This window comes from Salmo salar, chromosome ssa14 (assembly GCF_905237065.1).
Source record: "Salmo salar chromosome ssa14, Ssal_v3.1, whole genome shotgun sequence".
Taxonomy (NCBI): domain Eukaryota; kingdom Metazoa; phylum Chordata; class Actinopteri; order Salmoniformes; family Salmonidae; genus Salmo; species Salmo salar.
Window position 1 is genome coordinate 11,139,883 of NC_059455.1, and position 23,439 is coordinate 11,163,321.

Sequence of the window (23,439 nt, forward strand, 5' to 3'; positions counted from 1 at the left end):
GCGCATTTATAAATCTAATGGAACCGCTAACAGGCACTACCTGCAGAATGCTGGGATGGTGGTGCTTCAACTCCCTGCTATTAACCAATTAGCATCCAGGATCCAAACAACCTGTTTTATAACATTGCATTGCCTCTGGTTATTGAAAGACATGTCTAAGACTGGTCTATTCATGTATTCTGCAGGCCTATGTATTTGTTTCGTTTTTTTCAGTTATCACTATCTGCCTCTGGTTAATGAAAGACATGTCTAAGACTGGTCTATTCATGTATTCTGTAGGCCTATGTATTTGTTTAGTTTTTTTTCACTTATCACTATCTGCCTCTGGTTATTGAAAGACATGTCTAAGACTGGTCTATTCATGTATTCTGCAGGCCTATGTATTTGTTTCGTTTTTTTCAGTTATGACCCTGTTTCTGTCATCACTATCTGTTTTGTTAAAATTTGTTTCCGCCCGGTTTCGAACCGGGGACCTTTCGCGTGTGAGGCGAACGTGATAACCACTACACTACAGAAACTACAAGAAAAAGAGTGGAAGTCATGGAAAATGTTAGGAATGCCCACAAGTCTACCGCCCATAATATCCCAAATAGAGTACCACAGTAGGAGTCATAATACCCATAAGAACTAGCGGTCGAACAGGGAAATGGTTCCAATCGTTTTTCCACCATTCATATTCCCCACAGGGGATTTTAAAAACAGTTAAAAAAGGCCTGTGTTTCTTGTTGGCTTACCCTGGCATGGTAACCGTGTAATTCTCTCTAGGACAAGGTGACTTTTATAAAAAATATTCGCCTGTATTTACCCCCCAAAATTAAATGCTAATTAACTGCTAATGTGGCTATCATAAAGAACTACAAATGTATTATTTTAAGTGTTTCTAAAATCCCATATGGGAAAAATGAATGGTGGAAAAATGGTTGGAACCATTTCCCTGTTTGACCGCTAGGTTTTATGGGTATTATGACACCTCCACTGTGGGGCTTTCCCCAGTTTTATTTGACAATTTGTATCATGTTAAATATTAGCCACTATCGGGAGCCACTGTCAGTAACAGCCACATACATTTATTTTGGCATACTTTCATTCCGTTGACCTTTCTTTAATCTGTCACATCCTTGTGAATTGTTCCTGAGGGTTGCTAGCATTAGTGAATCATATTAAGCTAAAGTATTGCAATAATTTGGGACATGTAGCCTATTTGAATCATTATGGAACTCAGACCACACGTAGCAGGAATTTATTCAGAGCGCCCAAGCTAGCCACCCCAGCAGAGTGCGTTACGCGACTTAAAAGGGTAAGTCTGAATAGCAAATACTGAGAAGTGCGTAGGAAAAGCATGAATTCCTAAATTGGGATCGAGCCCTAAGTGAATAGGTGTACTATCTAATTTGTTAAAATGTGTTTCCGCCCGGTCTCGAACCGGGGACCTTTCGCGTGTTAGGCGAACGTGATAACCGCTACACTACGGAAACTGCATGAGTAGCATACTAAGGGTGTGACTTTGGCTGGGTGGGTGGGTGGGTGGGGCATTTATCGCTCTCAGAACCAAATGAAGTCAGAAATGACTTAGTCCATTAACTAAGCAATAAGGCTTGAGATCCCGGGAATTATCGTGTGAATAACTCCTGAATAAGGGCTGATTCACCGTAGGGATGGTTTGGCTGAGCAGCCGGCTCTTGGAAGAGTCTTGGTGGTTCCAAACTTCTTCCTTTTAAGAATGATGGAAGCCACTGTGTTCTTGGGTACCTTCAATGCTGCAGAAATGTATCGGTACCCTTCCCCACGTCTGTGCCTCGACACAATCCTGTCTCGGAGCTCTAGGGACAATTCCTTCCACCTCATGGCTTAGTTTATGCTCTGACATGCACTGTCAACTGTGGAACCTTATATAGACAGACAGGTGTGTGCCTTTTCAAATCATGACCAATCCATTGAATTTACCACAGGTGGACTCCAATCAAGTTGTAGAAACATCTCAAGGATGATCAATGGAAACAGGATGGACCTGAGCTCAATTTCCAGACTCATAGCAAAGGGTCTGAAAACGTATGTAAATAAGGTATTTTTTAAATCTTTTTTATGAATTAAAAATGATATGTTATCGCTTTGTCATTATGGGGTATTGTGTGTAGATAGATTTTATTTGACTTAATCCGTTTTCAGAATAAGGCTGTAACGTAACAAAATGTGGAAAAAAGTAAGGGGTCTGAATACTTTCCGAATGCACTGTAGCTATGCAGGCTAGCTACTTTTCCTTTGCTAGCCAGCCAACTAAATCTATCACACAATCACATCAAGCAGCTGAAATGACAGAAAACTGTCTGCACTTTTGTTTGTTTTACCTAGGATTATATTGCCATTTCTTTGGATATATCCATTATAATGAACCTGATAAATGAATTTGCCTGGCTCAGAGAAGCTGTCATTCTGGTCACATTCATACACATCGCACGGTGGAGGTCACCAAAAAACGGCAACATTGATCCACAGGTTGGAGAGGCAGACAGCAAGGTTTAGACAAACCTCAACTGTTTCAAACCATATGCTAGCCTAGGGGCATTGGGAAATATTGTCTAGACCAGTGATATTTAAAGTCGGGGTCGGGGGGACTGCAGTGGGGATATATATATTCATTATTTAGGAACAAAAAATTATGAGTACAGATTATTGTACGAGACAATATAGAAACGTTTTTGAGAAAGTTAATTAGAAAAAAAGTATTTGATTGGGTAATTGAAGGTTATTTGTTGATGTAAAAAAAATGTAACGTACCGATTTTAAAGTTGTATTTGGGGTGGGATCACAAGAAATGATTGCAAAAAAATGGGGACCCCAGAAATTCTGGAGGAAAAAATGGTGTCCCTGCTGAAAAGGTTTGAATACCATTGGTCTAGACACATTTTTCCAGGGGAGATGAAGTTTATAAATTGACTGGCTGGGCCGTGGAACAGTGGATGCGCATTTATAAATCTAATGGAACCGCTAACAGGCACTACCTGCAGAATGCTGGGATGGTGGTGCTTCAACTCCCTGCTATTAACCAATTAGCATCCAGGATCCAAACAACCTGTTTTATAACATTGCATTGCCTCTGGTTATTGAAAGACATGTCTAAGACTGGTCTATTCATGTATTCTGCAGGCCTATGTATTTGTTTCGTTTTTTTCAGTTATCACTATCTGCCTCTGGTTAATGAAAGACATGTCTAAGACTGGTCTATTCATGTATTCTGTAGGCCTATGTATTTGTTTCGTTTTTTTCAGTTATCACTATCTGCCTCTGGTTATTGAAAGACATGTCTAAGACTGGTCTATTCATGTATTCTGCAGGCCTATGTATTTGTTTCGTTTTTTTCAGTTATGACCCTGTTTCTGTCATCACTATCTGTTTTGTTAAAATTTGTTTCCGCCCGGTTTCGAACCGGGGACCTTTCGCGTGTGAGGCGAACGTGATAACCACTACACTACAGAAACTACAAGAAAAAGAGTGGAAGTCATGGAAAATGTTAGGAATGCCCACAAGTCTACCGCCCATAATATCCCAAATAGAGTACCACAGTAGGAGTCATAATACCCATAAGAACTAGCGGTCGAACAGGGAAATGGTTCCAATCGTTTTTCCACCATTCATATTCCCCACAGGGGATTTTAAAAACAATTAAAAAGGCCTGTGTTTCTTGTTGGCTTACCCTGGCATGGTAACCGTGTAATTCTCTCTAGGACAAGGTGACTTTTATAAAAAATATTCGCCTGTATTTACCCCCCAAAATTAAATGCTAATTAACTGCTAATGTGGCTATCATAAAGAACTACAAATGTATTATTTTAAGTGTTTCTAAAATCCCATATGGGAAAAATGAATGGTGGAAAAATGGTTGGAACCATTTCCCTGTTTGACCGCTAGGTTTTATGGGTATTATGACACCTCCACTGTGGGGCTTTCCCCAGTTTTATTTGACAATTTGTATCATGTTAAATATTAGCCACTATCGGGAGCCACTGTCAGTAACAGCCACATACATTTATTTTGGCATACTTTCATTCCGTTGACCTTTCTTTAATCTGTCACATCCTTGTGAATTGTTCCTGAGGGTTGCTAGCATTAGTGAATCATATTAAGCTAAAGTATTGCAATAATTTGGGACATGTAGCCTATTTGAATCATTATGGAACTCAGACCACACGTAGCAGGAATTTATTCAGAGCGCCCAAGCTAGCCACCCCAGCAGAGTGCGTTACGCGACTTAAAAGGGTAAGTCTGAATAGCAAATACTGAGAAGTGCGTAGGAAAAGCATGAATTCCTAAATTGGGATCGAGCCCTAAGTGAATAGGTGTACTATCTAATTTGTTAAAATGTGTTTCCGCCCGGTCTCGAACCGGGGACCTTTCGCGTGTTAGGCGAACGTGATAACCGCTACACTACGGAAACTGCATGAGTAGCATACTAAGGGTGTGACTTTGGCTGGGTGGGTGGGTGGGTGGGGCATTTATCGCTCTCAGAACCAAATGAAGTCAGAAATGACTTAGTCCATTAACTAAGCAATAAGGCTTGAGATCCCGGGAATTATCGTGTGAATAACTCCTGAATAAGGGCTGATTCACCGTAGGGATGGTTTGGCTGAGCAGCCGGCTCTTGGAAGAGTCTTGGTGGTTCCAAACTTCTTCCTTTTAAGAATGATGGAAGCCACTGTGTTCTTGGGTACCTTCAATGCTGCAGAAATGTATCGGTACCCTTCCCCACGTCTGTGCCTCGACACAATCCTGTCTCGGAGCTCTAGGGACAATTCCTTCCACCTCATGGCTTAGTTTATGCTCTGACATGCACTGTCAACTGTGGAACCTTATATAGACAGACAGGTGTGTGCCTTTTCAAATCATGACCAATCCATTGAATTTACCACAGGTGGACTCCAATCAAGTTGTAGAAACATCTCAAGGATGATCAATGGAAACAGGATGGACCTGAGCTCAATTTCCAGACTCATAGCAAAGGGTCTGAAAACGTATGTAAATAAGGTATTTTTTAAATCTTTTTTTATGAATTAAAAATGATATGTTATCGCTTTGTCATTATGGGGTATTGTGTGTAGATAGATTTTATTTGACTTAATCCGTTTTCAGAATAAGGCTGTAACGTAACAAAATGTGGAAAAAAGTAAGGGGTCTGAATACTTTCCGAATGCACTGTAGCTATGCAGGCTAGCTACTTTTCCTTTGCTAGCCAGCCAACTAAATCTATCACACAATCACATCAAGCAGCTGAAATGACAGAAAACTGTCTGCACTTTTGTTTGTTTTACCTAGGATTATATTGCCATTTCTTTGGATATATCCATTATAATGAACCTGATAAATGAATTTGCCTGGCTCAGAGAAGCTGTCATTCTGGTCACATTCATACACATCGCACGGTGGAGGTCACCAAAAAAACGGCAACATTGATCCACAGGTTGGAGAGGCAGACAGCAAGGTTTAGACAAACCTCAACTGTTTCAAACCATATGCTAGCCTAGGGGCATTGGGAAATATTGTCTAGACCAGTGATATTTAAAGTCGGGGTCGGGGGGACTGCAGTGGGGATATATATATTCATTATTTAGGAACAAAAAATTATGAGTACAGATTATTGTACGAGACAATATAGAAACGTTTTTGAGAAAGTTAATTAGAAAAAAAGTATTTGATTGGGTAATTGAAGGTTATTTGTTGATGTAAAAAAAATGTAACGTACCGATTTTAAAGTTGTATTTGGGGTGGGATCACAAGAAATGATTGCAAAAAAATGGGGACCCCAGAAATTCTGGAGGAAAAAATGGTGTCCCTGCTGAAAAGGTTTGAATACCATTGGTCTAGACACATTTTTCCAGGGGAGATGAAGTTTATAAATTGACTGGCTGGGCCGTGGAACAGTGGATGCGCATTTATAAATCTAATGGAACCGCTAACAGGCACTACCTGCAGAATGCTGGGATGGTGGTGCTTCAACTCCCTGCTATTAACCAATTAGCATCCAGGATCCAAACAACCTGTTTTATAACATTGCATTGCCTCTGGTTATTGAAAGACATGTCTAAGACTGGTCTATTCATGTATTCTGCAGGCCTATGTATTTGTTTCGTTTTTTCAGTTATCACTATCTGCCTCTGGTTAATGAAAGACATGTCTAAGACTGGTCTATTCATGTATTCTGTAGGCCTATGTATTTGTTTAGTTTTTTTCAGTTATCACTATCTGCCTCTGGTTAATGAAAGACATGTCTAAGACTGGTCTATTCATGTATTCTGCAGGCCTATGTATTTGTTTCGTTTTTTCAGTTATGACCCTGTTTCTGTCATCACTATCTGTTTTGTTAAAATTTGTTTCCGCCCGGTTTCGAACCGGGGACCTTTCGCGTGTGAGGCGAACGTGATAACCACTACACTACAGAAACTACAAGAAAAAGAGTGGAAGTCATGGAAAATGTTAGGAATGCCCACAAGTCTACCGCCCATAATATCCCAAATAGAGTACCACAGTAGGAGTCATAATACCCATAAGAACTAGCGGTCGAACAGGGAAATGGTTCCAATCGTTTTTCCACCATTCATATTCCCCACAGGGGATTTTAAAAACAGTTAAAAAGGCCTGTGTTTCTTGTTGGCTTACCCTGGCATGGTAACCGTGTAATTCTCTCTAGGACAAGGTGACTTTTATAAAAAATATTCGCCTGTATTTACCCCCCAAAATTAAATGCTAATTAACTGCTAATGTGGCTATCATAAAGAACTACAAATGTATTATTTTAAGTGTTTCTAAAATCCCATATGGGAAAAATGAATGGTGGAAAAATGGTTGGAACCATTTCCCTGTTTGACCGCTAGGTTTTATGGGTATTATGACACCTCCACTGTGGGGCTTTCCCCAGTTTTATTTGACAATTTGTATCATGTTAAATATTAGCCACTATCGGGAGCCACTGTCAGTAACAGCCACATACATTTATTTTGGCATACTTTCATTCCGTTGACCTTTCTTTAATCTGTCACATCCTTGTGAATTGTTCCTGAGGGTTGCTAGCATTAGTGAATCATATTAAGCTAAAGTATTGCAATAATTTGGGACATGTAGCCTATTTGAATCATTATGGAACTCAGACCACACGTAGCAGGAATTTATTCAGAGCGCCCAAGCTAGCCACCCCAGCAGAGTGCGTTACGCGACTTAAAAGGGTAAGTCTGAATAGCAAATACTGAGAAGTGCGTAGGAAAAGCATGAATTCCTAAATTGGGATTGAGCCCTAAGTGAATAGGTGTACTATCTAATTTGTTAAAATGTGTTTCCGCCCGGTCTCGAACCGGGGACCTTTCGCGTGTTAGGCGAACGTGATAACCGCTACACTACGGAAACTGCATGAGTAGCATACTAAGGGTGTGACTTTGGCTGGGTGGGTGGGTGGGTGGGGCATTTATCGCTCTCAGAACCAAATGAAGTCAGAAATGACTTAGTCCATTAACTAAGCAATAAGGCTTGAGATCCCGGGAATTATCGTGTGAATAACTCCTGAATAAGGGCTGATTCACCGTAGGGATGGTTTGGCTGAGCAGCCGGCTCTTGGAAGAGTCTTGGTGGTTCCAAACTTCTTCCTTTTAAGAATGATGGAAGCCACTGTGTTCTTGGGTACCTTCAATGCTGCAGAAATGTATCGGTACCCTTCCCCACGTCTGTGCCTCGACACAATCCTGTCTCGGAGCTCTAGGGACAATTCCTTCCACCTCATGGCTTAGTTTATGCTCTGACATGCACTGTCAACTGTGGAACCTTATATAGACAGACAGGTGTGTGCCTTTTCAAATCATGACCAATCCATTGAATTTACCACAGGTGGACTCCAATCAAGTTGTAGAAACATCTCAAGGATGATCAATGGAAACAGGATGGACCTGAGCTCAATTTCCAGACTCATAGCAAAGGGTCTGAAAACGTATGTAAATAAGGTATTTTTTAAATCTTTTTTATGAATTAAAAATGATATGTTATCGCTTTGTCATTATGGGGTATTGTGTGTAGATAGATTTTATTTGACTTAATCCGTTTTCAGAATAAGGCTGTAACGTAACAAAATGTGGAAAAAAGTAAGGGGTCTGAATACTTTCCGAATGCACTGTAGCTATGCAGGCTAGCTACTTTTCCTTTGCTAGCCAGCCAACTAAATCTATCACACAATCACATCAAGCAGCTGAAATGACAGAAAACTGTCTGCACTTTTGTTTGTTTTACCTAGGATTATATTGCCATTTCTTTGGATATATCCATTATAATGAACCTGATAAATGAATTTGCCTGGCTCAGAGAAGCTGTCATTCTGGTCACATTCATACACATCGCACGGTGGAGGTCATCAAAAAACGGCAACATTGATCCACAGGTTGGAGAGGCAGACAGCAAGGTTTAGACAAACCTCAACTGTTTCAAACCATATGCTAGCCTAGGGGCATTGGGAAATATTGTCTAGACCAGTGATATTTAAAGTCGGGGTCGGGGGGACTGCAGTGGGGATATATATATTCATTATTTAGGAACAAAAAATTATGAGTACAGATTATTGTACGAGACAATATAGAAACGTTTTTGAGAAAGTTAATTAGAAAAAAAGTATTTGATTGGGTAATTGAAGGTTATTTGTTGATGTAAAAAAAATGTAACGTACCGATTTTAAAGTTGTATTTGGGGTGGGATCACAAGAAATGATTGCAAAAAAATGGGGACCCCAGAAATTCTGGAGGAAAAAATGGTGTCCCTGCTGAAAAGGTTTGAATACCATTGGTCTAGACACATTTTTCCAGGGGAGATGAAGTTTATAAATTGACTGGCTGGGCCGTGGAACAGTGGATGCGCATTTATAAATCTAATGGAACCGCTAACAGGCACTACCTGCAGAATGCTGGGATGGTGGTGCTTCAACTCCCTGCTATTAACCAATTAGCATCCAGGATCCAAACAACCTGTTTTATAACATTGCATTGCCTCTGGTTATTGAAAGACATGTCTAAGACTGGTCTATTCATGTATTCTGTAGGCCTATGTATTTGTTTCGTTTTTTTCAGTTATCACTATCTGCCTCTGGTTAATGAAAGACATGTCTAAGACTGGTCTATTCATGTATTCTGTAGGCCTATGTATTTGTTTCGTTTTTTTTCAGTTATCACTATCTGCCTCTGGTTATTGAAAGACATGTCTAAGACTGGTCTATTCATGTATTCTGCAGGCCTATGTATTTGTTTCGTTTTTTTCAGTTATGACCCTGTTTCTGTCATCACTATCTGTTTTGTTAAAATTTGATTCCGCCCGGTTTCGAACCGGGGACCTTTCGCGTGTGAGGCGAACGTGATAACCACTACACTACAGAAACTACGAAGAAAAGAGTGGAAGTCATGGAAAATGTTAGGAATGCCCACAAGTCTACCGCCCATAATATCCCAAATAGAGTACCACAGTAGGAGTCATAATACCCATAAGAACTAGCGGTCGAACAGGGAAATGGTTCCAATCGTTTTTCCACCATTCATATTCCCCACAGGGGATTTTAAAAACAGTTAAAAAAGGCCTGTGTTTCTTGTTGGCTTACCCTGGCATGGTAACCGTGTAATTCTCTCTAGGACAAGGTGACTTTTATAAAAAATATTCGCCTGTATTTACCCCCCCAAAATTAAATGCTAATTAACTGCTAATGTGGCTATCATAAAGAACTACAAATGTATTATTTTAAGTGTTTCTAAAATCCCATATGGGAAAAATGAATGGTGGAAAAATGGTTGGAACCATTTCCCTGTTTGACCGCTAGGTTTTATGGGTATTATGACACCTCCACTGTGGGGCTTTCCCCAGTTTTATTTGACAATTTGTATCATGTTAAATATTAGCCACTATCGGGAGCCACTGTCAGTAACAGCCACATACATTTATTTTGGCATACTTTCATTCCGTTGACCTTTCTTTAATCTGTCACATCCTTGTGAATTGTTCCTGAGGGTTGCTAGCATTAGTGAATCATATTAAGCTAAAGTATTGCAATAATTTGGGACATGTAGCCTATTTGAATCATTATGGAACTCAGACCACACGTAGCAGGAATTTATTCAGAGCGCCCAAGCTAGCCACCCCAGCAGAGTGCGTTACGCGACTTAAAAGGGTAAGTCTGAATAGCAAATACTGAGAAGTGCGTAGGAAAAGCATGAATTCCTAAATTGGGATCGAGCCCTAAGTGAATAGGTGTACTATCTAATTTGTTAAAATGTGTTTCCGCCCGGTCTCGAACCGGGGACCTTTCGCGTGTTAGGCGAACGTGATAACCGCTACACTACGGAAACTGCATGAGTAGCATACTAAGGGTGTGACTTTGGCTGGGTGGGTGGGTGGGTGGGGCATTTATCGCTCTCAGAACCAAATGAAGTCAGAAATGACTTAGTCCATTAACTAAGCAATAAGGCTTGAGATCCCGGGAATTATCGTGTGAATAACTCCTGAATAAGGGCTGATTCACCGTAGGGATGGTTTGGCTGAGCAGCCGGCTCTTGGAAGAGTCTTGGTGGTTCCAAACTTCTTCCTTTTAAGAATGATGGAAGCCACTGTGTTCTTGGGTACCTTCAATGCTGCAGAAATGTATCGGTACCCTTCCCCACGTCTGTGCCTCGACACAATCCTGTCTCGGAGCTCTAGGGACAATTCCTTCCACCTCATGGCTTAGTTTATGCTCTGACATGCACTGTCAACTGTGGAACCTTATATAGACAGACAGGTGTGTGCCTTTTCAAATCATGACCAATCCATTGAATTTACCACAGGTGGACTCCAATCAAGTTGTAGAAACATCTCAAGGATGATCAATGGAAACAGGATGGACCTGAGCTCAATTTCCAGACTCATAGCAAAGGGTCTGAAAACGTATGTAAATAAGGTATTTTTTAAATCTTTTTTATGAATTAAAAATGATATGTTATCGCTTTGTCATTATGGGGTATTGTGTGTAGATAGATTTTATTTGACTTAATCCGTTTTCAGAATAAGGCTGTAACGTAACAAAATGTGGAAAAAAGTAAGGGGTCTGAATACTTTCCGAATGCACTGTAGCTATGCAGGCTAGCTACTTTTCCTTTGCTAGCCAGCCAACTAAATCTATCACACAATCACATCAAGCAGCTGAAATGACAGAAAACTGTCTGCACTTTTGTTTGTTTTACCTAGGATTATATTGCCATTTCTTTGGATATATCCATTATAATGAACCTGATAAATGAATTTGCCTGGCTCAGAGAAGCTGTCATTCTGGTCACATTCATACACATCGCACGGTGGAGGTCATCAAAAAACGGCAACATTGATCCACAGGTTGGAGAGGCAGACAGCAAGGTTTAGACAAACCTCAACTGTTTCAAACCATATGCTAGCCTAGGGGCATTGGGAAATATTGTCTAGACCAGTGATATTTAAAGTCGGGGTCGGGGGGACTGCAGTGGGGATATATATATTCATTATTTAGGAACAAAAAATTATGAGTACAGATTATTGTACGAGACAATATAGAAACGTTTTTGAGAAAGTTAATTAGAAAAAAAGTATTTGATTGGGTAATTGAAGGTTATTTGTTGATGTAAAAAAAATGTAACGTACCGATTTTAAAGTTGTATTTGGGGTGGGATCACAAGAAATGATTGCAAAAAAATGGGGACCCCAGAAATTCTGGAGGAAAAAATGGTGTCCCTGCTGAAAAGGTTTGAATACCATTGGTCTAGACACATTTTTCCAGGGGAGATGAAGTTTATAAATTGACTGGCTGGGCCGTGGAACAGTGGATGCGCATTTATAAATCTAATGGAACCGCTAACAGGCACTACCTGCAGAATGCTGGGATGGTGGTGCTTCAACTCCCTGCTATTAACCAATTAGCATCCAGGATCCAAACAACCTGTTTTATAACATTGCATTGCCTCTGGTTATTGAAAGACATGTCTAAGACTGGTCTATTCATGTATTCTGCAGGCCTATGTATTTGTTTCGTTTTTTTCAGTTATCACTATCTGCCTCTGGTTAATGAAAGACATGTCTAAGACTGGTCTATTCATGTATTCTGCAGGCCTATGTATTTGTTTCGTTTTTTTCAGTTATGACCCTGTTTCTGTCATCACTATCTGTTTTGTTAAAATTTGTTTCCGCCCGGTTTCGAACCGGGGACCTTTCGCGTGTGAGGCGAACGTGATAACCACTACACTACAGAAACTACAAGAAAAAGAGTGGAAGTCATGGAAAATGTTAGGAATGCCCACAAGTCTACCGCCCATAATATCCCAAATAGAGTACCACAGTAGGAGTCATAATACCCATAAGAACTAGCGGTCGAACAGGGAAATGGTTCCAATCGTTTTTCCACCATTCATATTCCCCACAGGGGATTTTAAAAACAGTTAAAAAGGCCTGTGTTTCTTGTTGGCTTACCCTGGCATGGTAACCGTGTAATTCTCTCTAGGACAAGGTGACTTTTATAAAAATATTGCCTGTATTTACCCCCAAAATTAAATGCTAATTAACTGCTAATGTGGCTATCATAAAGAACTACAAATGTATTATTTTAAGTGTTTCTAAAATCCCATATGGGAAAAATGAATGGTGGAAAAATGGTTGGAACCATTTCCCTGTTTGACCGCTAGGTTTTATGGGTATTATGACACCTCCACTGTGGGGCTTTCCCCAGTTTTATTTGACAATTTGTATCATGTTAAATATTAGCCACTATCGGGAGCCACTGTCAGTAACAGCCACATACATTTATTTTGGCATACTTTCATTCCGTTGACCTTTCTTTAATCTGTCACATCCTTGTGAATTGTTCCTGAGGGTTGCTAGCATTAGTGAATCATATTAAGCTAAAGTATTGCAATAATTTGGGACATGTAGCCTATTTGAATCATTATGGAACTCAGACCACACGTAGCAGGAATTTATTCAGAGCGCCCAAGCTAGCCACCCCAGCAGAGTGCGTTACGCGACTTAAAAGGGTAAGTCTGAATAGCAAATACTGAGAAGTGCGTAGGAAAAGCATGAATTCCTAAATTGGGATTGAGCCCTAAGTGAATAGGTGTACTATCTAATTTGTTAAAATGTGTTTCCGCCCGGTCTCGAACCGGGGACCTTTCGCGTGTTAGGCGAACGTGATAACCGCTACACTACGGAAACTGCATGAGTAGCATACTAAGGGTGTGACTTTGGCTGGGTGGGTGGGTGGGTGGGGCATTTATCGCTCTCAGAACCAAATGAAGTCAGAAATGACTTAGTCCATTAACTAAGCAATAAGGCTTGAGATCCCGGGAATTATCGTGTGAATAACTCCTGAATAAGGGCTGATTCACCGTAGGGATGGTTTGGCTGAGCAGCCGGCTCTTGGAAGAGTCTTGGTGGTTCCAAACTTCTTCCTTTTAAGAATGATGGAAGCCACTGTGTTCTTGGGTACCTTCAATGCTGCAGAAATGTATCGGTACCCTTCCCCACGTCTGTGCCTCGACACAATCCTGTCTCGGAGCTCTAGGGACAATTCCTTCCACCTCATGGCTTAGTTTATGCTCTGACATGCACTGTCAACTGTGGAACCTTATATAGACAGACAGGTGTGTGCCTTTTCAAATCATGACCAATCCATTGAATTTACCACAGGTGGACTCCAATCAAGTTGTAGAAACATCTCAAGGATGATCAATGGAAACAGGATGGACCTGAGCTCAATTTCCAGACTCATAGCAAAGGGTCTGAAAACGTATGTAAATAAGGTATTTTTTAAATCTTTTTTATGAATTAAAAATGATATGTTATCGCTTTGTCATTATGGGGTATTGTGTGTAGATAGATTTTATTTGACTTAATCCGTTTTCAGAATAAGGCTGTAACGTAACAAAATGTGGAAAAAAGTAAGGGGTCTGAATACTTTCCGAATGCACTGTAGCTATGCAGGCTAGCTACTTTTCCTTTGCTAGCCAGCCAACTAAATCTATCACACAATCACATCAAGCAGCTGAAATGACAGAAAACTGTCTGCACTTTTGTTTGTTTTACCTAGGATTATATTGCCATTTCTTTGGATATATCCATTATAATGAACCTGATAAATGAATTTGCCTGGCTCAGAGAAGCTGTCATTCTGGTCACATTCATACACATCGCACGGTGGAGGTCATCAAAAAACGGCAACATTGATCCACAGGTTGGAGAGGCAGACAGCAAGGTTTAGACAAACCTCAACTGTTTCAAACCATATGCTAGCCTAGGGGCATTGGGAAATATTGTCTAGACCAGTGATATTTAAAGTCGGGGTCGGGGGGACTGCAGTGGGGATATATATATTCATTATTTAGGAACAAAAAATTATGAGTACAGATTATTGTACGAGACAATATAGAAACGTTTTTGAGAAAGTTAATTAGAAAAAAAGTATTTGATTGGGTAATTGAAGGTTATTTGTTGATGTAAAAAAAATGTAACGTACCGATTTTAAAGTTGTATTTGGGGTGGGATCACAAGAAATGATTGCAAAAAAATGGGGACCCCAGAAATTCTGGAGGAAAAAATGGTGTCCCTGCTGAAAAGGTTTGAATACCATTGGTCTAGACACATTTTTCCAGGGGAGATGAAGTTTATAAATTGACTGGCTGGGCCGTGGAACAGTGGATGCGCATTTATAAATCTAATGGAACCGCTAACAGGCACTACCTGCAGAATGCTGGGATGGTGGTGCTTCAACTCCCTGCTATTAACCAATTAGCATCCAGGATCCAAACAACCTGTTTTATAACATTGCATTGCCTCTGGTTATTGAAAGACATGTCTAAGACTGGTCTATTCATGTATTCTGCAGGCCTATGTATTTGTTTCGTTTTTTTTCAGTTATCACTATCTGCCTCTGGTTAATGAAAGACATGTCTAAGACTGGTCTATTCATGTATTCTGTAGGCCTATGTATTTGTTTCGTTTTTTTCAGTTATCACTATCTGCCTCTGGTTAATGAAAGACATGTCTAAGACTGGTCTATTCATGTATTCTGCAGGCCTATGTATTTGTTTCGTTTTTTTCAGTTATGACCCTGTTTCTGTCATCACTATCTGTTTTGTTAAAATTTGTTTCCGCCCGGTTTCGAACCGGGGACCTTTCGCGTGTGAGGCGAACGTGATAACCACTACACTACAGAAACTACAAGAAAAAGAGTGGAAGTCATGGAAAATGTTAGGAATGCCCACAAGTCTACCGCCCATAATATCCCAAATAGAGTACCACAGTAGGAGTCATAATACCCATAAGAACTAGCGGTCGAACAGGGAAATGGTTCCAATCGTTTTTCCACCATTCATATTCCCCACAGGGGATTTTAAAAACAGTTAAAAAAGGCCTGTGTTTCTTGTTGGCTTACCCTGGCATGGTAACCGTGTAATTCTCTCTAGGACAAGGTGACTTTTATAAAAAATATTCGCCTGTATTTACCCCCCCAAAATTAAATGCTAATTAACTGCTAATGTGGCTATCATAAAGAACTACAAATGTATTATTTTAAGTGTTTCTAAAATCCCATATGGGAAAAATGAATGGTGGAAAAATGGTTGGAACCATTTCCCTGTTTGACCGCTAGGTTTTATGGGTATTATGACACCTCCACTGTGGGGCTTTCCCCAGTTTTATTTGACAATTTGTATCATGTTAAATATTAGCCACTATCGGGAGCCACTGTCAGTAACAGCCACATACATTTATTTTGGCATACTTTCATTCCGTTGACCTTTCTTTAATCTGTCACATCCTTGTGAATTGTTCCTGAGGGTTGCTAGCATTAGTGAATCATATTAAGCTAAAGTATTGCAATAATTTGGGACATGTAGCCTATTTGAATCATTATGGAACTCAGACCACACGTAGCAGGAATTTATTCAGAGCGCCCAAGCTAGCCACCCCAGCAGAGTGCGTTACGCGACTTAAAAGGGTAAGTCTGAATAGCAAATACTGAGAAGTGCGTAGGAAAAGCATGAATTCCTAAATTGGGATCGAGCCCTAAGTGAATAGGTGTACTATCTAATTTGTTAAAATGTGTTTCCGCCCGGTCTCGAACCGGGGACCTTTCGCGTGTTAGGCGAACGTGATAACCGCTACACTACGGAAACTGCATGAGTAGCATACTAAGGGTGTGACTTTGGCTGGGTGGGTGGGTGGGTGGGGCATTTATCGCTCTCAGAACCAAATGAAGTCAGAAATGACTTAGTCCATTAACTAAGCAATAAGGCTTGAGATCCCGGGAATTATCGTGTGAATAACTCCTGAATAAGGGCTGATTCACCGTAGGGATGGTTTGGCTGAGCAGCCGGCTCTTGGAAGAGTCTTGGTGGTTCCAAACTTCTTCCTTTTAAGAATGATGGAAGCCACTGTGTTCTTGGGTACCTTCAATGCTGCAGAAATGTATCGGTACCCTTCCCCACGTCTGTGCCTCGACACAATCCTGTCTCGGAGCTCTAGGGACAATTCCTTCCACCTCATGGCTTAGTTTATGCTCTGACATGCACTGTCAACTGTGGAACCTTATATAGACAGACAGGTGTGTGCCTTTTCAAATCATGACCAATCCATTGAATTTACCACAGGTGGACTCCAATCAAGTTGTAGAAACATCTCAAGGATGATCAATGGAAACAGGATGGACCTGAGCTCAATTTCCAGACTCATAGCAAAGGGTCTGAAAACGTATGTAAATAAGGTATTTTTTAAATCTTTTTTATGAATTAAAAATGATATGTTATCGCTTTGTCATTATGGGGTATTGTGTGTAGATAGATTTTATTTGACTTAATCCGTTTTCAGAATAAGGCTGTAACGTAACAAAATGTGGAAAAAAGTAAGGGGTCTGAATACTTTCCGAATGCACTGTAGCTATGCAGGCTAGCTACTTTTCCTTTGCTAGCCAGCCAACTAAATCTATCACACAATCACATCAAGCAGCTGAAATGACAGAAAACTGTCTGCACTTTTGTTTGTTTTACCTAGGATTATATTGCCATTTCTTTGGATATATCCATTATAATGACCCTGATAAATGAATTTGCCTGGCTCAGAGAAGCTGTCATTCTGGTCACATTCATACACATCGCACGGTGGAGGTCATCAAAAAAACGGCAACATTGATCCACAGGTTGGAGAGGCAGACAGCAAGGTTTAGACAAACCTCAACTGTTTCAAACCATATGCTAGCCTAGGGGCATTGGGAAATATTGTCTAGACCAGTGATATTTAAAGTCGGGGTCGGGGGGACTGCAGTGGGGATATATATATTCATTATTTAGGAACAAAAAATTATGAGTACAGATTATTGTACGAGACAATATAGAAACGTTTTTGAGAAAGTTAATTAGAAAAAAAGTATTTGATTGGGTAATTGAAGGTTATTTGTTGATGTAAAAAAAAATGTAACGTACCGATTTTAAAGTTGTATTTGGGGTGGGATCACAAGAAATGATTGCAAAAAAATGGGGACCCCAGAAATTCTGGAGGAAAAAATGGTGTCCCTGCTGAAAAGGTTTGAATACCATTGGTCTAGACACATTTTTCCAGGGGAGATGAAGTTTATAAATTGACTGGCTGGGCCGTGGGACAGTGGATGCGCATTTATAAATCTAATGGAACCGCTAACAGGCACTACCTGCAGAATGCTGGGATGGTGGTGCTTCAACTCCCTGCTATTAACCAATTAGCATCCAGGATCCAAACAACCTGTTTTATAACATTGCATTGCCTCTGGTTATTGAAAGACATGTCTAAGACTGGTCTATTCATGTATTCTGCAGGCCTATGTATTTGTTTCGTTTTTTTCAGTTATCACTATCTGCCTCTGGTTAATGAAAGACATGTCTAAGACTGGTCTATTCATGTATTCTGCAGGCCTATGTATTTGTTTCGTTTTTTCAGTTATGACCCTGTTTCTGTCATCACTATCTGTTTTGTTAAAATTTGTTTCCGCCCGGTTTCGAACCGGGGACCTTTCGCGTGTGAGGCGAACGTGATAACCACTACACTACAGAAACTACAAGAAAAAGAGTGGAAGTCATGGAAAATGTTAGGAATGCCCACAAGTCTACCGCCCATAATATCCCAAATAGAGTACCACAGTAGGAGTCATAATACCCATAAGAACTAGCGGTCGAACAGGGAAATGGTTCCAATCGTTTTTCCACCATTCATATTCCCCACAGGGGATTTTAAAAACTATTCAAAAAGGCCTGTGTTTCTTGTTGGCTTACCCTGGCATGGTAACCGTGTAATTCTCTCTAGGACAAGGTGACTTTTATAAAAAATGCTAATTAACTGCTAATGTGGCTATCATAAAGAACTACAAATGTATTATTTTAAGTGTTTCTAAAATCCCATATGGGAAAAATGAATGGTGGAAAAATGGTTGGAACCATTTCCCTGTTTGACCGCTAGGTTTTATGGGTATTATGACACCTCCACTGTGGGGCTTTCCCCAGTTTTATTTGACAATTTGTATCATGTTAAATATTAGCCACTATCGGGAGCCACTGTCAGTAACAGCCACATACATTTATTTTGGCATACTTTCATTCCGTTGACCTTTCTTTAATCTGTCACATCCTTGTGAATTGTTCCTGAGGGTTGCTAGCATTAGTGAATCATATTAAGCTAAAGTATTGCAATAATTTGGGACATGTAGCCTATTTGAATCATTATGGAACTCAGACCACACGTAGCAGGAATTTATTCAGAGCGCCCAAGCTAGCCACCCCAGCAGAGTGCGTTACGCGACTTAAAAGGGTAAGTCTGAATAGCAAATACTGAGAAGTGCGTAGGAAAAGCATGAATTCCTAAATTGGGATCGAGCCCTAAGTGAATAGGTGTACTATCTAATTTGTTAAAATGTGTTTCCGCCCGGTCTCGAACCGGGGACCTTTCGCGTGTTAGGCGAACGTGATAACCACTACACTACGGAAACTGCATGAGTAGCATACTAAGGGTGTGACTTTGGCTGGGTGGGTGGGTGGGTGGGGCATTTATCGCTCTCAGAACCAAATGAAGTCAGAAATGACTTAGTCCATTAACTAAGCAATAAGGCTTGAGATCCCGGGAATTATCGTGTGAATAACTCCTGAATAAGGGCTGATTCACCGTAGGGATGGTTTGGCTGAGCAGCCGGCTCTTGGAAGAGTCTTGGTGGTTCCAAACTTCTTCCTTTTAAGAATGATGGAAGCCACTGTGTTCTTGGGTACCTTCAATGCTGCAGAAATGTATCGGTACCCTTCCCCACGTCTGTGCCTCGACACAATCCTGTCTCGGAGCTCTAGGGACAATTCCTTCCACCTCATGGCTTAGTTTATGCTCTGACATGCACTGTCAACTGTGGAACCTTATATAGACAGACAGGTGTGTGCCTTTTCAAATCATGACCAATCCATTGAATTTACCACAGGTGGACTCCAATCAAGTTGTAGAAACATCTCAAGGATGATCAATGGAAACAGGATGGACCTGAGCTCAATTTCCAGACTCATAGCAAAGGGTCTGAAAACGTATGTAAATAAGGTATTTTTTAAATCTTTTTTATGAATTAAAAATGATATGTTATCGCTTTGTCATTATGGGGTATTGTGTGTAGATAGATTTTATTTGACTTAATCCGTTTTCAGAATAAGGCTGTAACGTAACAAAATGTGGAAAAAAGTAAGGGGTCTGAATACTTTCCGAATGCACTGTAGCTATGCAGGCTAGCTACTTTTCCTTTGCTAGCCAGCCAACTAAATCTATCACACAATCACATCAAGCAGCTGAAATGACAGAAAACTGTCTGCACTTTTGTTTGTTTTACCTAGGATTATATTGCCATTTCTTTGGATATATCCATTATAATGAACCTGATAAATGAATTTGCCTGGCTCAGAGAAGCTGTCATTCTGGTCACATTCATACACATCGCACGGTGGAGGTCATCAAAAAAACGGCAACATTGATCCACAGGTTGGAGAGGCAGACAGCAAGGTTTAGACAAACCTCAACTGTTTCAAACCATATGCTAGCCTAGGGGCATTGGGAAATATTGTCTAGACCAGTGATATTTAAAGTCGGGGTCGGGGGGACTGCAGTGGGGATATATATATTTATTATTTAGGAACAAAAAATTATGAGTACAGATTATTGTACGAGACAATATAGAAACGTTTTTGAGAAAGTTAATTAGAAAAAAAGTATTTGATTGGGTAATTGAAGGTTATTTGTTGATGTAAAAAAAATGTAACGTACCGATTTTAAAGTTGTATTTGGGGTGGGATCACAAGAAATGATTGCAAAAAAATGGGGACCCCAGAAATTCTGGAGGAAAAAATGGTGTCCCTGCTGAAAAGGTTTGAATACCATGGTCTAGACACATTTTTCCAGGGGAGATGAAGTTTATAAATTGACTGGCTGGGCCGTGGGACAGTGGATGCGCTTTTATAAATCTAATGGAACCGCTAACAGGCACTACCTGCAGAATGCTGGGATGGTGGTGCTTCAACTCCCTGCTATTAACCAATTAGCATCCAGGATCTCAAACAACCTGTTTTATAACATTGCATTGCCTCTGGTTATTGAAAGACATGTCTAAGACTGGTCTATTCATGTATTCTGTAGGCCTATGTATTTGTTTCGTTTTTTTCAGTTATCACTATCTGCCTCTGGTTAATGAAAGACATGTCTAAGACTGGTCTATTCATGTATTCTGCAGGCCTATGTATTTGTTTCGTTTTTTTCAGTTATGACCCTGTTTCTGTCATCACTATCTGTTTTGTTAAAATTTGTTTCCGCCCGGTTTCGAACCGGGGACCTTTCGCGTGTGAGGCGAACGTGATAACCACTACACTACAGAAACTACAAGAAAAAGAGTGGAAGTCATGGAAAATGTTAGGAATGCCCACAAGTCTACCGCCCATAATATCCCAAATAGAGTACCACAGTAGGAGTCATAATACCCATAAGAACTAGCGGTCGAACAGGGAAATGGTTCCAATCGTTTTTCCACCGTTCATATTCCCCACAGGGGATTTTAAAAACAATTACAAAAGGCCTGTGTTTCTTGTTGGCTTACCCTGGCATGGTAACCGTGTAATTCTCTCTAGGACAAGGTGACTTTTATAAAAATGCTAATTAACTGCTAATGTGGCTATCATAAAGAACTACAAATGTATTATTTTAAGTGTTTCTAAAATCCCATATGGGAAAAATGAATGGTGGAAAAATGGTTGGAACCATTTCCCTGTTTGACCGCTAGGTTTTATGGGTATTATGACACCTCCACTGTGGGGCTTTCCCCAGTTTTATTTGACAATTTGTATCATGTTAAATATTAGCCACTATCGGGAGCCACTGTCAGTAACAGCCACATACATTTATTTTGGCATACTTTCATTCCGTTGACCTTTCTTTAATCTGTCACATCCTTGTGAATTGTTCCTGAGGGTTGCTAGCATTAGTGAATCATATTAAGCTAAAGTATTGCAATAATTTGGGACATGTAGCCTATTTGAATCATTATGGAACTCAGACCACACGTAGCAGGAATTTATTCAGAGCGCCCAAGCTAGCCACCCCAGCAGAGTGCGTTACGCGACTTAAAAGGGTAAGTCTGAATAGCAAATACTGAGAAGTGCGTAGGAAAAGCATGAATTCCTAAATTGGGATCGAGCCCTAAGTGAATAGGTGTACTATCTAATTTGTTAAAATGTGTTTCCGCCCGGTCTCGAACCGGGGACCTTTCGCGTGTTAGGCGAACGTGATAACCGCTACACTACGGAAACTGCATGAGTAGGATACTAAGGGTGTGACTTTGGCTGGGTGGGTGGGTGGGTGGGGCATTTATCGCTCTCAGAACCAAATGAAGTCAGAAATGACTTAGTCCATTAACTAAGCAATAAGGCTTGAGATCCCGGGAATTATCGTGTGAATAACTCCTGAATAAGGGCTGATTCACCGTAGGGATGGTTTGGCTGAGCAGCCGGCTCTTGGAAGAGTCTTGGTGGTTCCAAACTTCTTCCTTTTAAGAATGATGGAAGCCACTGTGTTCTTGGGTACCTTCAATGCTGCAGAAATGTATCGGTACCCTTCCCCACGTCTGTGCCTCGACACAATCCTGTCTCGGAGCTCTAGGGACAATTCCTTCCACCTCATGGCTTAGTTTATGCTCTGACATGCACTGTCAACTGTGGAACCTTATATAGACAGACAGGTGTGTGCCTTTTCAAATCATGACCAATCCATTGAATTTACCACAGGTGGACTCCAATCAAGTTGTAGAAACATCTCAAGGATGATCAATGGAAACAGGATGGACCTGAGCTCAATTTCCAGACTCATAGCAAAGGGTCTGAAAACGTATGTAAATAAGGTATTTTTTAAATCTTTTTTATGAATTAAAAATGATATGTTATCGCTTTGTCATTATGGGGTATTGTGTGTAGATAGATTTTATTTGACTTAATCCGTTTTCAGAATAAGGCTGTAACGTAACAAAATGTGGAAAAAAGTAAGGGGTCTGAATACTTTCCGAATGCACTGTAGCTATGCAGGCTAGCTACTTTTCCTTTGCTAGCCAGCCAACTAAATCTATCACACAATCACATCAAGCAGCTGAAATGACAGAAAACTGTCTGCACTTTTGTTTGTTTTACCTAGGATTATATTGCCATTTCTTTGGATATATCCATTATAATGAACCTGATAAATGAATTTGCCTGGCTCAGAGAAGCTGTCATTCTGGTCACATTCATACACATCGCACGGTGGAGGTCATCAAAAAAACGGCAACATTGATCCACAGGTTGGAGAGGCAGACAGCAAGGTTTAGACAAACCTCAACTGTTTCAAACCATATGCTAGCCTAGGGGCATTGGGAAATATTGTCTAGACCAGTGATATTTAAAGTCGGGGTCGGGGGGACTGCAGTGGGGATATATATATTCATTATTTAGGAACAAAAAATTATGAGTACAGATTATTGTACGAGACAATATAGAAACGTTTTTGAGAAAGTTAATTAGAAAAAAAGTATTTGATTGGGTAATTGAAGGTTATTTGTTGATGTAAAAAAAATGTAACGTACCGATTTTAAAGTTGTATTTGGGGTGGGATCACAAGAAATGATTGCAAAAAAATGGGGACCCCAGAAATTCTGGAGGAAAAAATGGTGTCCCTGCTGAAAAGGTTTGAATACCATTGGTCTAGACACATTTTTCCAGGGGAGATGAAGTTTATAAATTGACTGGCTGGGCCGTGGGACAGTGGATGCGCATTTATAAATCTAATGGAACCGCTAACAGGCACTACCTGCAGAATGCTGGGATGGTGGTGCTTCAACTCCCTGCTATTAACCAATTAGCATCCAGGATCCAAACAACCTGTTTT

The 23,439-nt window shown here is 40.4% G+C and overlaps 16 non-coding genes across 16 annotated transcripts; all 16 read right to left on the reverse strand.

Annotated features, from left to right (window-relative positions):
• Positions 1–445: 445 nt before the first annotated feature.
• trnav-cac (transfer RNA valine (anticodon CAC)) lies at positions 446–518 on the reverse strand. Its single transcript has one exon. It is a non-coding gene; the product is annotated as a tRNA-Val (tRNA).
• Positions 519–1,402: 884 nt separating this feature from the next.
• On the reverse strand, positions 1,403–1,475 carry trnav-aac (transfer RNA valine (anticodon AAC)). The gene has a single exon. It is a non-coding gene; the product is annotated as a tRNA-Val (tRNA).
• A 1,928-nt stretch (positions 1,476–3,403) lies between these two features.
• trnav-cac (transfer RNA valine (anticodon CAC)) lies at positions 3,404–3,476 on the reverse strand. The gene has a single exon. It is a non-coding gene; the product is annotated as a tRNA-Val (tRNA).
• Positions 3,477–4,359: 883 nt separating this feature from the next.
• trnav-aac (transfer RNA valine (anticodon AAC)) lies at positions 4,360–4,432 on the reverse strand. The gene has a single exon. It is a non-coding gene; the product is annotated as a tRNA-Val (tRNA).
• A 1,928-nt stretch (positions 4,433–6,360) lies between these two features.
• trnav-cac (transfer RNA valine (anticodon CAC)) lies at positions 6,361–6,433 on the reverse strand. Its single transcript has one exon. It is a non-coding gene; the product is annotated as a tRNA-Val (tRNA).
• Positions 6,434–7,316: 883 nt separating this feature from the next.
• Positions 7,317–7,389, reverse strand: trnav-aac (transfer RNA valine (anticodon AAC)). Its single transcript has one exon. It is a non-coding gene; the product is annotated as a tRNA-Val (tRNA).
• A 1,929-nt stretch (positions 7,390–9,318) lies between these two features.
• On the reverse strand, positions 9,319–9,391 carry trnav-cac (transfer RNA valine (anticodon CAC)). The gene has a single exon. It is a non-coding gene; the product is annotated as a tRNA-Val (tRNA).
• Positions 9,392–10,276: 885 nt separating this feature from the next.
• On the reverse strand, positions 10,277–10,349 carry trnav-aac (transfer RNA valine (anticodon AAC)). The gene has a single exon. It is a non-coding gene; the product is annotated as a tRNA-Val (tRNA).
• A 1,834-nt stretch (positions 10,350–12,183) lies between these two features.
• On the reverse strand, positions 12,184–12,256 carry trnav-cac (transfer RNA valine (anticodon CAC)). The gene has a single exon. It is a non-coding gene; the product is annotated as a tRNA-Val (tRNA).
• Positions 12,257–13,136: 880 nt separating this feature from the next.
• Positions 13,137–13,209, reverse strand: trnav-aac (transfer RNA valine (anticodon AAC)). The gene has a single exon. It is a non-coding gene; the product is annotated as a tRNA-Val (tRNA).
• A 1,929-nt stretch (positions 13,210–15,138) lies between these two features.
• Positions 15,139–15,211, reverse strand: trnav-cac (transfer RNA valine (anticodon CAC)). The gene has a single exon. It is a non-coding gene; the product is annotated as a tRNA-Val (tRNA).
• Positions 15,212–16,096: 885 nt separating this feature from the next.
• On the reverse strand, positions 16,097–16,169 carry trnav-aac (transfer RNA valine (anticodon AAC)). Its single transcript has one exon. It is a non-coding gene; the product is annotated as a tRNA-Val (tRNA).
• A 1,835-nt stretch (positions 16,170–18,004) lies between these two features.
• Positions 18,005–18,077, reverse strand: trnav-cac (transfer RNA valine (anticodon CAC)). Its single transcript has one exon. It is a non-coding gene; the product is annotated as a tRNA-Val (tRNA).
• Positions 18,078–18,930: 853 nt separating this feature from the next.
• Positions 18,931–19,003, reverse strand: trnav-aac (transfer RNA valine (anticodon AAC)). Its single transcript has one exon. It is a non-coding gene; the product is annotated as a tRNA-Val (tRNA).
• Positions 19,004–20,838: 1,835 nt separating this feature from the next.
• Positions 20,839–20,911, reverse strand: trnav-cac (transfer RNA valine (anticodon CAC)). Its single transcript has one exon. It is a non-coding gene; the product is annotated as a tRNA-Val (tRNA).
• Positions 20,912–21,763: 852 nt separating this feature from the next.
• trnav-aac (transfer RNA valine (anticodon AAC)) lies at positions 21,764–21,836 on the reverse strand. Its single transcript has one exon. It is a non-coding gene; the product is annotated as a tRNA-Val (tRNA).
• Between the last annotated feature and the right edge of the window lie 1,603 nt (positions 21,837–23,439).